The sequence below is a fragment of the Salvelinus sp. IW2-2015 genome, unplaced genomic scaffold, assembly GCF_002910315.2.
Source record: "Salvelinus sp. IW2-2015 unplaced genomic scaffold, ASM291031v2 Un_scaffold1592, whole genome shotgun sequence".
Classification (NCBI taxonomy): Eukaryota; Metazoa; Chordata; class Actinopteri; order Salmoniformes; family Salmonidae; genus Salvelinus; species Salvelinus sp. IW2-2015.
The window spans coordinates 111081-129555 of NW_019943015.1; the positions used below are offsets into that span (position 1 = coordinate 111081).

The 18475-nt window shown below is 44.0% G+C and overlaps 1 protein-coding gene across 1 annotated transcript in view; it reads left to right on the forward strand.

Moving 5' to 3' along the window:
- LOC112071347 (forkhead box protein O1-A-like) overlaps positions 1 to 18475 on the forward strand; it is a 39124-nt gene that overhangs the window by 18764 nt on the left and 1885 nt on the right. The window lies entirely within an intron of this gene.

Sequence of the window (18475 nt, forward strand, 5' to 3'; positions counted from 1 at the left end):
ACTACTCACTACACTTCAAAACGATATCTTACACTACACTACATATCCTCACTACGTAATGCCACACTACACTACTTACCAATCACACATGCTACCACTAGCTACTACGAAACAATACAATACACTAGTACACTAACTACACTAAACACTTACATTACACTACACTACCACTTACCAACTACACTAACACTACACACTATACTAACACTATCTAACTAACACTTAACCACTATGACACTAACGAACACTACACACTACACTAACACTACTTTACGACTAACCTAACGTACACTACACACAACCACGTTAACAATACACTACACTTACACTCACTTACAGCTAACTACACCACACTACGCTACACTTCAATTACACTTACCATACAGTAACACTTACATCTACACTACGCTAACGCTCTACCACATACACTCTAACACTACAGCTGACACTTACGCTAAACATAACTACTTACACTACACTTACACACTACTACACTAACACTTACAACTTCCATACACTACACTACACTTACCACTACACTATCTCACACACTACACGACCCACTACACTACCACTATACAGTACTCCTAAACACTACATACTAACACGTACACTAACACTTAACCACACACTACCACTACGGCTAACCTACTGCACTACACTAACACACACGTACCCTACACTACTCACTACGACTACCACTTACACTACCAACTACAAACTACCACTACACTACGCAACACTACCACTACACTAACACTACACTACACTACACTACACTACACTAACACTACACTACCACTACACTACACTACACTAACACTACACTGAACACTACACATACACTACACTACACTACAATACACTGACACTACACTAACACTACACTAACACTACACTTACACTACACTACTAACACCACACTACACTACAACTACACTACCACACACTACAAATACACGGAACTACACTAACACTACACTAACACTACACTTACACTACACACACTAACATCACACTACACTACACTTTACACTAACACGTAACACTACACTACACACACTACCACTACACTAAACCACTACACTACACACTACTACTACACTAACACTACACTACCACTACACTACCAATTACACTGACACTTACACTAAACACGTACACTAACTACAACACTACACTACACTACACTACACTACAATAAACACTACACTAAACACTACACTACCACTACACTACACGCACTACACTACACTTACCACTACACTACCACTTACATACACTATACACTACACTAACACTACCACTACATTACACTACACTACCACTACACTACCACTCACTACACTACACTACACTCACACTACACTACACTACACACTCTACACTACACTACCACTAACTACACTTACCACTACACTTAACACTTACACTCTACTCCACTACACTACCACTACACTGACCACTACCACTACACTAACACTTAACACTACCACTAACTACACTAACCTACACTACCACTACACTACCAGACACTACACGACCACATACACTACACTACACTACCACTACACTACACTACACTAACACTACACTACACTTTACACTAACACTAACCACTACACTACACCTACACTACCCAACGGTGTCTCCTGCTGGTCAGTCTGTTCCACTAGATTAGAAGGCCAACGGTGTCTCCTGCTGGTCAGTCTGTTCCACTAGATTAGAAGACCAACGGTGTCTCCTGCTGGTCACTCTGTTCCACTAGATTAGAAGACCAATGGTGCCTCCTGCTGGTCAGTCTGTTCCAAAGCAACCATATACATCGTCCCCAATTGCATCCCATCCCTTATATAGTCCACTATGGGCCCTGGGAAAAAGTGGTGCACTATATAGGGAATAGGATGACATTTTGGACGTAACCGGTTTGTGTCAGAGGCTGACCTCATCCTTAATGTCTTATTTCCCTCTAATATCAATTCAATTCAATTCAAGGGGCTTTATTGGCATGGGAAACATGTGTTAACATTGCCAAAGCAAGTGAGGTAGATAATATACAAAAGTGAAATAAACAATAAAAATTAACAGTAAACATTACACATACAGAAGTTTCWAAATATCTCTCTCTCTCTATCTCGCTCTCGCTCTCGCTCTCGACAAGTGAGATGTAGTAGTTATGTAATGTAGTCTCCCCCTATAGGCACATTTAACTAAATGCACTGGCCCCCTCATGTTCCTTCCTCTCCCTCCTCCTTCCTCCTCCTCCTCCCCCCTCGCCTCCTCTTCTTCCATCTTGACTGGAGAGCTACCTAGACCTCAGCCTATGCCAACAACCATCTCTCACTGAGACTAGAGTACAGAACACGGACTAGATCGGATGCAACTTTTTATAGAAGCGCATATCAAATCAATATTCAGGAAGAGATTTGATTCAGGCTACAGTAGGAAGTTGCAGCGATGGCAGAAATGATTGGAGATGAAAGTAAATGACTGAAATTAATTTAAATTGATTTCAATATGTTGAAGGAAGTCTGTCTACTACACAGTAGCCTTGAAATGCCCTGGAGGCTTCACCCCAACAACAATTCCTAAAAACAAGCAAGACGTGGTGGCTAGTGTAGTGTTAGTGTAGTGTTAGTGTAGTGTTAGTGTAGTGTAGTGTTAGTGTTAGTGTAGTGTTAGTGTAGTGTAGTGTAGTGTAGTGTAGTGTAGAGTTAGTGTAGTGTAGTGTAGTGTAGTGTAGTGTAGTGTAGTGTAGTGTTAGTGTAGTGTAGTGTAGTGTAGTGCCAACACTAATTAAGTACAGCTATCCATACTACGCCAGATAAACTATAGTGTGGATACAGTATCTAATATCTCACCACAGTACTATACAGTTATCGGTATATATGCACAGCCCATATCTACTCCAGTAATCGATATATGTAGCACAGTATCTATACAGTATCTACTACTCCTATACAGTTACTATATCGTCACCAGTATCTATATCTAACGTAACTATATCTATACAGTATCTACAGTATCTATACAGTATGCCATATAATCATACATTTTAATCCTCTAATACAGTAACCCTGTACAAACATATGCTATATCTAATTACCTACGCTATCTGTACCGTTATCGTGTGTGACGGAATACTTATGCTACAGTAGTGTATATCCTTATACAGTAATCTATTAACCAGCGCTATATGCGTTTACTAGTATACAATAATAGCGCATCTAAATCTGCTTGCAGTATCTATATCTATACAGATCATCATATCCATTCTATTTACCTAACATATCTATACTCTTAGTTACAGTATCTCGCGGTGTGCCGTTTATTCCTTATCTAATAAACGTCAGTGTATTCTATAATCTATACCACGTTATCTCAATATATATACATACACACAATCTTATATCTCGATTTTACTATATCCGGTGAGTGTACAGTGCTACTGTATTACAGTGTGTGTGACAAGTAGGCCTCCTCTCATCTAGTATATCTATATCTAGTATCTATACAGTTATCTATATCTACACCAGGTGTCCACTACGATTATACCATACATAATTAGCTTCAGTAGCTATTACACGGTATCATATGGTCTCACGTCCCAAACCGCGACTCTCTCTTCGTCTCATGCCTGCTTTCTACGCAAACAGATACCCTAGCGATCCCGACTAAGCACTCTGACTTCCAGCGCATTACTGAACTACTCTAGATTCCTTCCGACAAATCCTACCACACGCTTTCGTTCCCAATACTAACAGTACTTCACACCCTCGTCGAATTGTAAGGCTACGCAAACAGCTTTTAACGTATCTGTCCCCTACTTGGAATTTCCACCGCGCGCGCGCGCGCGTCCCGGACAAATCATCTCGCAGTACGCATACACTCTTACCTTTATGCCTACCATCACTCGTCTGAGGCGGGTACCCCCCTGCCCACCTAAGTCTACCCGGGCCCTTACTCTCTCTACCCTGCGATTCAACCAGCCCTCCCCGGGCCGCTTCTGTTGCCGCTCGCCTCCACTGCTGCAACAATGAACACCCAGTGTCACATCGGCCGTGGCCCAGTCAGACTTAACACACTTCGGCTTTATCGCAACGGCCAACTTACGTACTCGCGTCTACCCACCATAGTGCGAACGCAGCACAGTCACTCAGCATCATGTCTCCCCACAACTTGGACTTCACCTACCCACTGCACCTATGCTGCACCCCCAACAGCTCCCTCCAGCCCGCGCTCCGTCTTACGACATCTTACGTGCCAGACTCAACTGAGACACCCAAGCTCTACACGGCACGTGCGTAATGAGGCTTTTGGCTTTAGTTCTATCAACTCCAATCTTCGCTACCCCATCAACCTTCTGCCCATTCTCATCCAGCCCTATTCCCAGCTCCCACACCGCTGTTTTACAACAATCTATACCACCATGCCCAACCAACCTTATGCTGGCCACACCCAACTTGCCCCAGTCTGACAATTCTCCACATACCCACATCCACACCCTCGCCAGCCCTCGGCATTCTTTAGGTAATTCTGGCCCGCCATACTGCTTGCCTGCTACTCGACTCCATTAGTGCACAGCCCCCTGCCGTGCTGCTAGACGCTGCCATCCGTCACCATGACCCTCTTCTCGCGGTGTCGGACCCACCCTCACGGAATCTACTCCTTGCCTAGCTCTACGCCGGCGATGACTACTTAATCCGATTTCATCATCCCCACCTGGTGCTTATCGGCTATCGCCCCTCCCGCATATCAATTCAAAGGCCCGCGATAGAACTTTTTTTAGCCAATTCACCCCATTCGCTTTAACTCTCTTTGCGGGCAAATACCGGTCCTTGTGTGATTTCCTATTCCATCTCTTTCCCCGCTCGCCTATGCCAATACATCCCACATGTCCGGGCTTAGGGATCCGCGGCATTATCAATCGATCGCCTCGGTACTTTAGCGGTACACCGCCGCGATTACAGTATACAGTATCTATATTTACTACCAAGCAGTATCTAGTGATCGTACCCACGAGGATATATATAACGGACGTAGCGTATACTAGTATCTCCGATTTGTTCTTATATCTACTACCATAGCTATCTCTGTCTATACATACTCTAATAACTATCCCTATGACAGTAGCTATCACTGTTTCGTGATACTAGTACTCTCATAGTATACGTAGTAACTTATACTCATACAGCTATTTTTATACTCTTAGTGTCCATATATCTATAGCCTTAAGTTATCCCATATACATATCTATAGCTATACAGTACTATAGTGATATACAGTATTCTCCTCTCACGGTTAGTTTCTATACATACCTAATACAGCCTCTCGTATACTCTCTTATACAGAATATCTATACCAGTCTCCAGTATATCTATACCAGTACCTTACAGTACGTGTGTGTACCAGTAATCTATCCATATACAATATAACAGTACCCATCCTACAGTATGCGACTTAATCTATACATCTATCTATACGAGTTCTTATATCAGCTCTCACCCAGCTCCAAGACCCAATTCCTCTAATGCGTGTGTGCTTATCAGCCATTATACAGTTATAGTAATGGATAATACTTCAGTATGTTATATCTATAACGCCCGTATGTTCTATAGGCTTACCATGACTTTTTCGCTGACCAGGTTCTCTTGAGCTCTTAATGACTTTGATATCCCTACCAGTTTGAAGATGTAACAGAGTGCGTAGTGTTCCAATCGACAGTTGTCAGTCCAACGCTAGGCGTGATGTGTCCGATGCATACAGGTTGAAGTTCCAGCAGAGGCGTAGTCATCTACAGGTTTGAAGTCTACATGAGGCTATGTCCATCTACACGGTTGAGTTCGGGTCACGCAGAGGCTAGTGTCCGATTCTAGCCAGTTCCGAAGGGTCTTACCAACAGAGGCTAGTGTCCATCTTACAGTTGAAAGCTTCAAGCAGGAGGCTAAGCCTCCTCTTCTAACAGTTTTGAAGTCAGCAGCTTCTATATAGCCATTTAGGTTGGGAGTCATTAAAAACTTGGTTTTTCCACCACTCCACAAATTTATATATATAACCAAACGTTATAGCTGTTGGCACAGCTCTGTGTAGGGACATCTACTTTGTGCAGGGACACAATCCGTTAATTTTTTCCCACACATGTTACAGACAGATTTATCTCAGTTCACTGTAAAATTCACCCGCCGGCTACTCATTATTGCCAGCTGTTCGTGTTTTACCACCTACACTAAGTTGTGGATGTGGCCTTTCTCTTGGAAACATTCCAGAAAATGATGTTTCTCACTCCAAGCTTCTTGATAGGCTAGTTTGACCCTCATCTTTTTGAGTCTCATTGGAGGTGGTACCTTGGCACTGGTATTTCATATAGGTCCTACCTTCAAACCTCAGGCCTCTTTGCTTGACACTCTCGGGAAAATAGAAGAAATCCCTCATTGACCTCAAAAAGGAGTTGTTGTTAGATCCAGCGCGGGTAGTACTGTATATCTTGTGATCAATTTGATACGCACCTGGATGGGTTATTACAACGAGTACATCTGTACAAAACAATGCTAGTACGCCGTATAACACCTGGACCACGCAAGCCGTCATACCGTTTCAGGAAGGGAGACGCATTCTGTTTCCATAGTAGGATGAAACGTACTTGTCACTCCTGACCTTAGTTATTATTGTGTTTGCTTGTTTTAGTCGCGCATTTCTAATGTCGTGTTGTGTCTGGTTGTCTGTTTGGTTCAGCCTAATATGGTGCTCAACAGATGGCAGCTGTCATCGTGTCCTTCTCTCAGAATCATATATAGGGGCTTGTTTTGTGTTGGGTTATTGTGGGTGGTAGTCTATCTGTCTTTGTGTGTCTGCACCAGAATATGGAACGTTTTGGGTTTCACCATTTATTGTTTTGTTGTTTGTAGTTCACATATTTTTATTAAATATGAAGGGGGGGAAATATGATTGAACACTAGCCCGCGCTGCGTTTTGGTCGCTCTCCTTCATCCAGGAGAAAGCCGTTACGAGAACACCCACCAACAACTCGGACAAGCAGCGTGGCTACGGAAGCCAGCGGCGCAGCCCAGCAGCAGGAGCTACACAGCAGATGCTGGAAGCCCGAGAGGGCTCCCGCCCGAAGAATTTCTTGGGAGTGGAGGCCCACGGTTAGTTGGTTGGATGGTCAAGTGGAGACTTGAGCCAGTTCCCCGTGCCTTACCATAAAGGAGCATGTTGGCTAAATTTGAGGGACGAGTCGGAGAATGTGGAGAGTTCATTGGAGATTGGAGAAAGTGAAAGGATGGGAGTTATGAAGCAATTTGTGAGTTGTTGAGTGATATTGGAGGAGGCGAAAGAGAGAGAGAGATGTTGGTTTGCGTCAGTATACACGTACCGCCCTGGAGGTGTGTGATTACCGTGGAGCGGGGAGTACGGGCAAGACACGTGTTATGCGGGAAAAGAGCGCACGGTGCTCGCTGTCGTGGTGCATAGGCCCGGTTTGCGGGTTGTTCCACCTCCCCGCACTGGCCGGGCTAATTTGGCAGTTTTGAGCCAAGTGCTCAGTTGAAGCCCGCGCCAACATATCTGGCCTCCAGTACTCTCCTCGGGCCGGTCTGTACAGGCACCAGCCGTACGCATGTGTCCCGTTTCGCATGACAAGCCCAGTCGGGTTGATCCACCTCCCGCACTGGTCGGGCTACGCGGGAGGTATTGGCAACATGTGAAGGTGGGCAGGCTCCGGTGCTCAGGAGCCAGGTACGCCTGCACGGCCGGTATATCCGGCGCCACCTGCCGCCCAGCCCGAGTTACATAGTGCTACACACGCACCAGGCTTCCAGTGCGTCTTCCAGAGCCGCTGTTCCTTCCTCCAGCACTTCTCCCGTGTGCGTGTCTCCAGCCCAGTACCTCCAGGTGCCGGCACACCACCAAGCCTCCTGTGCGTTTCTCCAAGGCCCTGTACACACTGTTCCTTCTCCCCGCGCACTCGCCTTAGGTGCGTGCCCTCAGCCCGTAACACGCAGCACCGGCCTATAGTGCGCTTGAGAGTCCGTTGCCCTGTTCCTGCTCCCGCACTAGCCTGGAGCTGGGTGTCTCGTCCGTACCACCAGTTCCGGCACACGCACCAGGCCTACTGTTACGCCTCAGCAGCGTCAGAGTCGGCCTCTGCCCACGCCGCCTGCACTGCTTGCCTGCCCAGCGCCGTCTTGAGCCATCCGTCTGCCAGCGCCGTCAGAGTCTGCCGTCTGCCCAACGCCGTCTAGCTGTCCGATCTGCCAAGCGCCGCCTGCGCCTTGTCCGTCTGTACTGAGCCTTCAAAGCCGCCCGTCTGTCCTGAGCCTTCAAAGCCGCCCGTCTGTCCGGTGAGCCTTCAAAGCCGCCCGTCTGTCCTGAGCCTTCCAAAGCCGCCCGTCTGTCCTGAGCCTTCAAAAGCCGTCCGCCAGACAGGAAGCCGCTTGAGCCGTCCGCAACAGGGCCGCTAGAGCCTTGCCGCCCAGGACAGGAAGGCCGCTAGAGCCTTGCGCGCCAGACAGGAGCAGCCAAGCCTTCCCCAGAAGGAGCAGTCAAGCCTTCCGCCAGTCATGAGCTGCCTCCAGTATGAGCTGCCCTCCAGCGTTGCAGCTGCCCTTCCAGTCATGAGCTGCCTCCAGTCATGAAGCTGCCCCTTCGAGTTCGGAGCTGCCACTAGTCCAGAGCTGCCATTCCAGTTCCAGAGCTGCCTCCCTTCTCGTCCGGAGTGCCCTTCAGTCGCGGGGGATTGCCCCTCTGTCCTGAGTACCTCCCTCTGTCCTGAGCTACCTGGGGCTCGGGTGTCCTTGAGCTACACTCCTCTGTCCGAGCTACCTCTCTGTCCTGAGCTTTCCTCTATCTAGGGGAACCGTTGTGAAGTTCCTATACCAGGGTCAGGCGAGGGCGAGGTTTCGCCATCAAAGACGCCTAAGGAGGGGGACCAAGGACAATGGTGGGGGGGGAGTGGTGGTCCTCGTCCGTGGCGCCGGAGCCGCCACCGCGCGGGACAGATGCCCACCCAGCCCTCCGCCTTGAGAGTGTTGGAGGGGCGTGCGTTCGGGTCCGCCACTCAGGAGGGGGTACTAGTACATCCTGACCTTAGTTATTATGGGTGTGTTGCTTGGTTTTTGTTGGTCCCAGGACGTGAGCTGAGGTGGGGAATTCTATGTTGTGTGGTCTAGTTTGTCTGTTTCTGTGTTCGCCCTAAATATTGGTTTCTCAATCAGGAGGCAGCTTGTCAATCGTTTGTCCTGATTGAGACTTCATATATAGGTGGCGTGTTTGTGTGCGGTTATTGTGGGTGGTTGTCATTCTGTCTTTGTGTTCTGCACCAGATAGGACTGTTTTCGGTTTTCCACATTTATTGTTTTGTTGCTTTGTAGTGTTCACATATTCTTATTAAATTATTGTTGAACACTGCCGCGCTGCGTTTTGTCCTCTCCCTTCATCCCAGGAAAGAAGAAAACCGTTACAGTCTTTTGGTGCGAAATGTGCAAATCATTCCCAGAACAGAACAACACAAAGGACCTTGTTTGGAAGATGCTGGAGGAACGAGTAAACGAGTCTTATATCAACATAACCTGAAAGCCGTTCAGCAAGAGGAGCACTGCTCCAAAACCTACATAAAAAAGCCAGACTACGGTTTTGCAACTGGCACATGGAGACAAAGATCGTACTTTTGGAGAACATGTCCTCTGGTCTTCATGAAACAAAAAGAACTGTTATGGCCATAATGACCATCGTTATGTTTGGACGAAAAAGGGGGAGGCTTGGCAAGCCAAAAAACACCATCCCAACCATGAAGCACGGGATGGCAGCATCATGGATGTGGGGGTGCTTTTGCTGCAGGAGGGAATGGGTGCAGTGCACCTTCCCAAAAATAGATTGGCATCACGAGGTAGGAAAATTGATTGGAGGATATTGAAGCAACATCTCAAGAATCAGCAGGAAGTTAAAGGCTTGGTTGGCAAGATGAGGTCTTCCAAATGAACATGACCCCAAGCATACTGTGCAGAAGTTGTGGCAGAATTGGCTAAGGACAACAAAGTCAAGGTATTGGATGGCCATCACAAAGCCCTTGACCTCAGTCCTATTAGAAAATGTAGTGGTAAACTGAAAAGCAGTGTGCGAGCAAGAGGCCTACAAACTGACCTTCGTTACACCAGCTCTGTCAGGAGAATGGCCAAAAAATTCACCAACCTTATTGTGGGAAAGTTTGTGGGAGGCTACCCGAAACATTTGACCCAAAGTTAAACAATTTAAAGGGCAAATGCTACCACAATACTAAGTGAGTGTATGTAAAGCTTCTGACCGACTGGGAATGTTATGAAAGAAATAAAAGCTGAAAAAAAATCATTCATTTCACATTCCTTAAAATAAAGTGGGGACCCTACGACCAGACCAGTGCAATTTTTATAGGATAAAATTGTCAGGATTGTGTGGAAAAAATTGAGTTTAAACGTATTGACCTAAGGTGTATTCTGTAAACTTTCCGGGGGGAAACTTTTTTTTTCAACTGTAGATTAGTATATCCTTTTCTCTGTTTTCCTCTCTCTCCTCTCCTCTTTCCCCTCCTCTCTGCTGTCCTATCCTCTCCATCTTCTCTCACCGTCCTTCTCTCTGTCCTCACTCTTCTCCTGTCCTCACCTCTCCTGTGCCTCACTCCTCTTCCTTGTCCTCATCCTCTTCTCTCTCCTCTAGTTGTCGCTCCAGGGTGGTCCTGACGGGGGAGCGACAAGGACCTTAGGGGAGGGCCCCTACTCCAAGTGGCCCGGCAGGCCCCACTCCCCACAAGCAACGATGATGGTGATTCATGGAGCGGTTTCCGGCCGCGCACCTCTCCAACGCCAGCACGCTCACGGTCGCTCTCGCCCTTCATGCCCGAGGACCGACCCTCGGAGACGGGGACGTGACGGCTTACCCAGGATCCTTCTGGGGCCAAGATGTGCGAGCACATATGCCCCAGCCTGGTCAGGACGATGGCGAGTTCTTCTAGGTCAGTAAAACCCAGATTGGAAACTGTACAAAAGGACATTTCCCTCCTAGAACATGTGCTAGTAGTGTAGTGGTAGTGTAGTGTAGTGTAGTGGTGTTAGTGTAGTGTAGTGTAGTGTAGTGGTAGTGTAGTGTATGTAGTGGTATAGTGTAGTGTGAGTGTAGTTAGTGTAGTGTTAGTGGTAGTGGTGAGTGTTAGGTGTAGTGTTGTATGGTCGTCGTAGTGTAGTGTAGTGTTAGTGTGTCGTGGTATGTGAGTGTTAGTGTAGTGTAGTGTAGTGTAGTGTAGTGTAGTGTATAGTGTAGTGTTAGAGTGTAGTGTAGTGTAGTGTAGTGTAGTGTTAGTGTAGTGTGTGTTAGTGGTAGATAGGTATGTAGTGGTAGTGGTAGTGTATGGTAGTGTAGTGGAGTGTATTGGTAGTTAGTGTAGTGTAGTGTAGTGGTATGTGTGTTAGTGTAGGTGAGGTAGTGGTAAGGTAGGTTAGTGTTAGTGTTAGTGTAGTGTCAGTGTGTGAGTAGTGTATGTACGTGTAGTGTGTTAGTGTAGTGTAGTGTAGTGGTAGTGTAGTGGTTAGTGTAGTGTGGTGTATGTAGTGTAGTGTAGTGTAGTGTTAGTGAGTGGTAGTGTAGTGGGAGTGCTATAGTGGAGTAGTGTAGTGTAGGTGTAGTGTAGTGTTAGTGTAGTGTTAGTGTAGTGTAGTGTTGTGTAGTGTCGTGTTAGTGTAGTGTTTAGGTAATGTAGTGGGGTAGTGTAGTGGTAGTGTAGTGTAGTGAAAGTGTAGTCGTATGGTGTGTATTTAGTCGTAGTGTAGCTGTAGTGTTAGTGTCAGTGTTAGTGTAGTTGTCGTAGTGTGCGTTAGTGTAGTGTAGTGTTACTGTGTGTAGTAGTGTAGTGTTAGCGTAGTGTCAGTGTATTGTAGTGTAGTGTAGTGTTAGTGTAGTGTTAGTGTAAGTGTAGTGTAGTGGTAGCGTGTTGGTTAGTGTAGTGTAGTGTGTGTGTTTAGTGTAGCTGTAGTAGTAGATGTAGGTGGGATGTGGTAGTTTGGTAGGTAGTGTAGTGTTAGCGTAGTTATGTAGTGTCTGTGTATTGTAGTAGTGTATGTGTAGTGTAGTGTAGGTTAGTGTTGAGTGTAGTGTAGTAGTGGTAGTTAGTAGTGATTGTGTGTATGTGGTAAGTGTAGTGTATGTTGTTAGTGTAGTGTTGAGTGTAGTGTAGTGGTTAGTGTGGTAGTGTAGTGTATAGTGTAGTGTAGTGTAGTGGTAGTGTAGTGTTAGTGTAGTGTAGTGTTAGGGTAGTGTAGTGGTGTGTTGGTGGTAGTGTAGTGGTAGATGTAGTGTAGTTGTAGGTGTGTTAGTGTAGTGTTAGTGTAGTGTAGTGGTTAGGGGTTTAGTGTTAGTGTTAGTGTTAGTGTTGTAGTGTTAGTGTAGTGTTGGTGTAGTGGTTAGTGTAGTGTGTGTTTGTTAGCTGCTCAGTGTGTAGTGTAGTAGGTAGTGTAGTGGTAGTGTGTAGTGGTAGTGTAGTGTGTAGTGTAGTGTAGTGGTAGGTTCTATGTGTAGTGTTAGTGTTGCTGTAGTGTAGTTAGTGTGTGTGTGTGTAGCGTGTAGGTAGGTGTTAGTGTTTATGTGTAGGGTGATGTGTGTAGTGTTTAGAGTGTAGTTAGTGTTTTAGTGTATGTTAGTGGTAGTGTAGTGGTTAGATGTTAGTGTTAGTGTGTTGTGTAGTGTGTAGTGTGGTAGTGTAGTGTAGTTAGTGTGTGTAGGTGGTAGTTGGTAGTGTAGTGTGTAGGTGTAGTGTAGGTATTAGTGTAGTTCAGTGTGTAGTGTAGTGCTAGTGTATGTAAGTGTGTGCGTATGTATCGCGTATTGTAGTGTAGTGTATGTGTGTATGTGTGTAGTGTTCTGTTAGTGTTGTAGTGTTAGCGTAGTGTAGTGTAGTGTTGTAGTGTAAGTGTAGTGTAGTGTTAGGTGTAGTTAGTTTGTAGTTGTAGTGTAGTGTAGTGGTAGTGTATGTGGTAGTGTGTAGTGTTATGTGTAGTGTGTGTTAGCTGTAGTGTTAGTGTGTAGTGTTAGTGAGTGTTCGTGTAGGTAGTGTAGTGTGTAGTCGATTTAGTTGTTCAGTGGTTGTAGTGTAGTGTTAAGTCGTAGTGTAGTGTGTAGTAGTGTAGTGTTATTTGAGTGTATGGTAGTGTTGTAGGTAGTGTGAGTGTAGTGTGTATATAGTGTAGTGTAGTGGTTAGTGTAGTGTGAGTGTATGTGTGTAGTGTAGAGTTGTAGTGGTAGTGTGTTAGTGTGAGTGTTAGTGTAGTGTAGTGTTATTGTAGTGTGTAGTGTAGTGTTGTAGTGTAGTGTAGTGTAGTGTAGTGTGTGAAGTGTGTAGTGTAGTGTATGTTGTAGTGGTAGTGTAGTGTGTAGTGTGTGAGTGTAGTGTAGTGCTGTATGTGGTTAGTTGTAGTGTAGTGTAGTGTTAGTAGTGTAGTGGTGTAGTGTTAGTGTAGTGTAGTGTAGTGTAGTGTGTAGTGTATGTAGTGTAGTGTAGTGTTAGTAGTTTAGTGTAGTGTAGGTAGTGTAGTGTAGTGTGTTAGTGTAGTGTAGTGTAGTGTGTGTATGTAGTGTATGGTAGTGGTGTGTTAGTGTAGTGGTAGTAGTTGTAGTGTAGTGTAGTGTAGTGTAGTGGTTAGTGTAGTGTGTAGTTAGTGTAGTGTAGGTAGGTAGTGTAGTGGTAGTGTAGTAGGTAGTGTAGTGTGGTAGTGTGTAGTTGTAAGTGTGAAGAGGTTAGTGTGTGTAGTGGTAGTTAGTTGTTAGTGTAGTGTAAGTGGTAGTGTAGTGTAGTGTAGTGTTAGTGTAGTGTTTAGTGTAGTGAGTGTGGATGTGTGTATGTGTAGTGTAGTGTAGTGTGTGTAGTGTAGTGTAGTGTTAGTGTGTGTAGTGTAGTGTAGTGTAGTGTAGGTTGTAGTGTAGGAGTGTAGTGTGTGTAGTGTAGTGTGTAGTGTAGTGTATGTAGTGTAGTGGTAGTGGTATGTGTGTGTTATGTAGTTGTAGTGGTAGTGTATGTAGTGTGTAGTGTATGTTAGTTAGTTGTAGTCTTAGTGTGTAGTGTAGTGTAGTGTTAGTGTTAGTGTAGTGTTGTTGTAGTGTAGTGTATGTAGTGTAGTAGTGTGTGTTGTGAGTGTTAGTTGTAGTTAGTGTAGTGTAGTGGTATGTAGGTAAGTGGTAGTGTAGTGTAGTGTAGTGTAGTGTATCGTGTAGTGTAGTGTAGTGTAGTTGTAGTGTATGTTAGTGTATTAGTAGTGTAGTGTAAGTGTAGTGTGTAGTGTACGTGTTGAGTGTAGTTGTGTGTATGTGTTAGTGTAGTGTAGTGTTGTGTGTTGGTTAGTGTAGTGTGTTAGTGTGGTGTAGGTGATAGTGTAGTTGTTAGTGTAGTGTTTTAGTGGTAGTGTGCAGTGGTAGTGTAGTGTAGTTAGTGTAGTGTAGTGTAGATGTTAGTGTTAGTGTAGTGTAGTGATGAGTGTAGTAGTTGTAGTGTGTGTATTAGTGTAGTGTATGTGTGGTAGTGTTTAGTGTAGTGTGTGTGTGTGAGGTAGTGGTAGTGTGTAGTTAGTGGTAGTGTAGTGTGTAGTGTAGGTGTGTAGTGTAGGGTAGTGTAGTGTTAGTGTGTGGGAGTGTTAGGGTAGTGTAGTGTACGTGTGTGGTTATGTGTAGTAGTTAGATGTGTGTAGTGATAGTGTGTGTGTAGTGTAGTGTGTGTAGTTGTAGTGGTAGTGTAGTGTAGTGGTAGTGTGTAGTGTAGTGGTAGTGTAGTGTTATGTTAGTGTGATGTTATGTAGTGTAGTGTAGTGTTAGGTAGTTGTGTGTAGTGTTAGTGTAGTGGTAGGTGTAGGTAGTGTAGTGTAGGTGTAGTTGTGTAGTGTAGTGATATGGTGTAGTGTGGTAGTGTAGTGTAGTGTAGTGTTAGTGTAGTTATGTAGGTAGTGTAGTGTTAGTGTAGTGTTAGTGTAGTGGAGGTTAGTGTTAGTGTAGTGTTAGTGTAGTGTAGTGTTATGTAGTGTGTGTGTAGTGTAGTGTTAGTGTAGTGTAGAGTTAGTGTTAGCGTAGTGTGTGTAGTGTAGTTGTAGTTGTTGTGTAGTGTAGGTAGTGTAGTGTTATTGTAGTGTAGTAGGTAGTGTTAGTGTGTTAGTGTAGTGTAGTGTAGTAGTCTAGTGGTAGTGTAGTGGTGTGTTAGTTAGTGTGTGTGTAGTTTGTAGGTGTAGTGTAGTGTAGTGTTACGTGTAGTGTAGTGGGGTTGGTAGTGGTAGTGTTTGTCTGTTTAGTGTAGTGTAGTTGTTTTAGTTATTGTAGTGTAGTGTAGTGTATGTGTGTTGTAGTGTAGGTTAGTGTTCTTGTTAGATGTAGTGGTAGTTTGTAGTGGTAGTGGTGTGTTAGTGGTAGTGTTAGTGTATTAGTGTTGATGTTGGTTTTTAGTGTAGTTGTGTAGTGTAGTGGTGGGTAGTGTAAGTGTAGTTGTTAGTTAGTGGTAGTGATAGTGTGAGTAGTGTAGTGTAGTGTGTAGTGTTAGTGTCGTGTAGTGTAGTGTATTGTAGTTGTATGTAGTGTGTGTGTGTGTGGTAGTTGTAGTGTATGTGGGTGTTTAGTTGGTGATAGTTGGTAGTGTTGTAGTTAGTGTAGTGTAAGTGGTAGTGTAGTGTAGTGTAGTGGTAGTATGTAGATGTAGTGTTAGGTAGTGTAGTGTAGTGGTAGTGTTAGTGTATTGATGTGTAGTGTAGTGTAGTGTAGTTAGTGTAGTGTAGTTAGTGTTGTAGTGTAGTGGTAGTGTAGTGTGTAGTGGTATGTGTTAGTGTAGTGTAGTAGTGTAAGTGTGTGTAGTGTGGTAGGTGTAGTTGTGTAGTGTAGTGTAGTGTTAGTGTATTAGTTATGTAGTGTTAGTGTAGTGATAGTGTAGTGTAGCGTAGTGTAGTTGTAGTGTGTAGTGTTAGTGTATGTTTAGTGTATGTGTAGTGTAGTGTTATTGTTAGTGTAGTGGTACGTTAGTTACGTGGGTGAGTGTATGTAGTGTAGTGGTAGCTGTAAGTGTAGTGTTGTGTAGTGTAGTGCTAGCTGAGTGTAGTGTTTAGTGAGTGTAGTTTGTAGTTGTAGTGGTAGTGTAGTGTATTGGTAGTGTAGTGTTAGTGTTTAGTGTTAGTGTTAGTGTAGTGTAGTTGTTATTGTAGTATTGTAGTGTAGTGTAGTGTAGTGGTAGTGTTAGTGTAGTGTTAGTGTAGTGTAGTGTAGTGTAGTTAGTGTAGTTTAGTGTAGTGTAGTGTAGTGTAGTTGTAGTGTAGTGTAGTGAGTAGTGTAGTGTGGTTAGTGTTAGTGTAGTGTTAGTGTGAGTGTAGGGTGTAGTTAGTTTGTAGTGTAGTGTAGTGTTAGTTGTAGTGTAGTGTTGTGTGTTAGGTTAGTGTAGTTAGTGTCAGTGTGTAGTGTTAGTGTGTTAGTGTAGTGTAGTGTTAGTGTGGTAGTGTAGTTGGTAGTGTTAGTGTAGTGTAGTGTAGTGTGTATGTGTAGTTAGTGTTATGGTAGTGTAGTGTAGTGTGTAGTGGTAGTGTGTAGTTGTAGTGTTAGTGTAGTGTAGTGTAGCGTATGTAGTGTGTAGTGTCAGTGTAGTGTAGTGTAGTGTTATTGTATGTAGAGTTGGTAGTGTATGTCCGTAGTGGTAGTGTTTAGTGGTAGTGTAGTGTGTGTTAAGTTGTAGTGTAGTGGTAGTGTTAGTATTGAGTTGTAGTGGCTAGTGTCACTATAGTGTAGTGTAGTGTAGTGTAGTTGTAGTGTTAGTGTATTGTAGTGTAGTGTTAGTGTAGTGTAGTTTGTAGTGTATGTGTGTAGTGGTAGTGTAGTGTAGTGTTATTGTAGTGTTAGTGTAGTGTTAGTGTATGGTGTGTAGTGTAGTGTATTGTAGTGTTAGGTAGTGTTAGTGTAGTGTTAAGTGTAGTGTAGTGTAGTGTAGGTATTGGTAGTGTAGTGTAGTGTAGTGTTAGTGTAGTGTTAGTGTGGTTTAGTGTTAGTGTAGTTGTGTGTGTATGTAGTGTTATTAGGTTAGTGTATGTTGTGGTTGTAGTGTAGTGTTAGTGTAGTGTTAGTGTAGTGTTAGTGTAGTGGTAGTGTAGTGTAGTGTAGTGGTAGTGGTAGTGTAGTGTAGTGTAGTGGTAGTGTAGTGTAGTGTAGTTTGAGTGGTACTGTAGTGGTAGTGTTAGTGTAGGGTAGTGTAGTGGTTAGTGTAGTGAGTGTAGTGTTAGTGTAGGTAGTGTAGTGAGTGGTAGTAGTGTAGTGTATGGTAGTGTTGTGTAGTTGTATGTAGTGTAGTGTATGTTTAGTAGTGCAGTGGTGAGTGTTAGTTGTAGTGTAGTGGTAGTGTAGTTAGTGTAGTGTAGTGTAATGTAGTGTAGTGCAGTGTAGTGTAGTGTAGTGTAGTGTAGTGTAGTGTTATTGTAGTGTTAGTTAGTGTTAGTTGTGGTAGTGTAGTAGAATTGTAGTGTTAGTGTAGTGTTAGTGTAGTGTTAGTGTAGTGTTAGTGAGTGGTAGTTGTAGTGGTAGTGTAGTGTAGTGTAGTGTAGTGGTGTGTTATGTAGTGTTAGTGTAGGTAGTGTAGTGTAGTGGTAGTGTTAGTTTATTGTAGTTAGTGTAGTGTAGTTAGTTGGTATGTAGTGTAGTGTTATTGTGTGTTGTGTAGTGTTAGTGTAGTGTTAGTGTAGCTTGTGTAGTTAGTGTAGTGGTAGTGTTAGTTGTAGTTAGTGTAGTGTAGTGTAGTGTAGTGTAGTAGTGTTTAGTGTAGTGTAGTGTAGTGTAGTGTATTAGTGTAGTGTAGTGTATGTAGTGTAGTGTAGTGTAGTTAGTGGTAGTGTAGTGTTAGTGTAGTGTAGTGGTAGTGTAGTGGTGGTAGTGTTAGTGTAGTGTAGTGGTAGTGTTAGGTAGTTGTGGTAGTGTATGTGTGTAGTGATAGTGTAGTGTTAATGTAGTGTAGTGCAGTGTAGTGTTAGTTAGTGTAGTGTGGTGTGTTGTAGTGTAGTGTATGTATGTAGTGTAGTGCATGTAGTTAGTGTAGTGTAGTGTAGTTGTAGTGTAGTGTAGTGTAGTGGTAGTGTAGGTGTGTAGTGTAGTGGAAGTGTAGTTAGTTGGTTATGTAGTAGTTAGGTGTAGTGTTATTAGTGTAGTGTAGTTAGTGGTAGTGTAGTGTTAGTGTAGTGGTAGTGGTAGTGTAGTTGTTAGTGTAGTGTTAGGTAGTGATAGTGTAGTGTGATGTGGTTAGTGTAGTGTTAGTGTAGTTAGCGTAGTGTAGTTAGTGTAGTGTAGTGTAGTGTAGTGTAGTGTTAGTGTGTGTAGTCAGTGTAGTGTAGTGTATTAGTGTAGTGTGTTAGTGGTAGTGTAGTGTTAGTGTAGTGTTAGTGTTAGTGTAGTGTAGTGTTGTTAGTGTAGTGTAGTGTAGTGTAGTGTAGTGTATGTAGTGTAGTGTAGTGTAGTGTTAGTG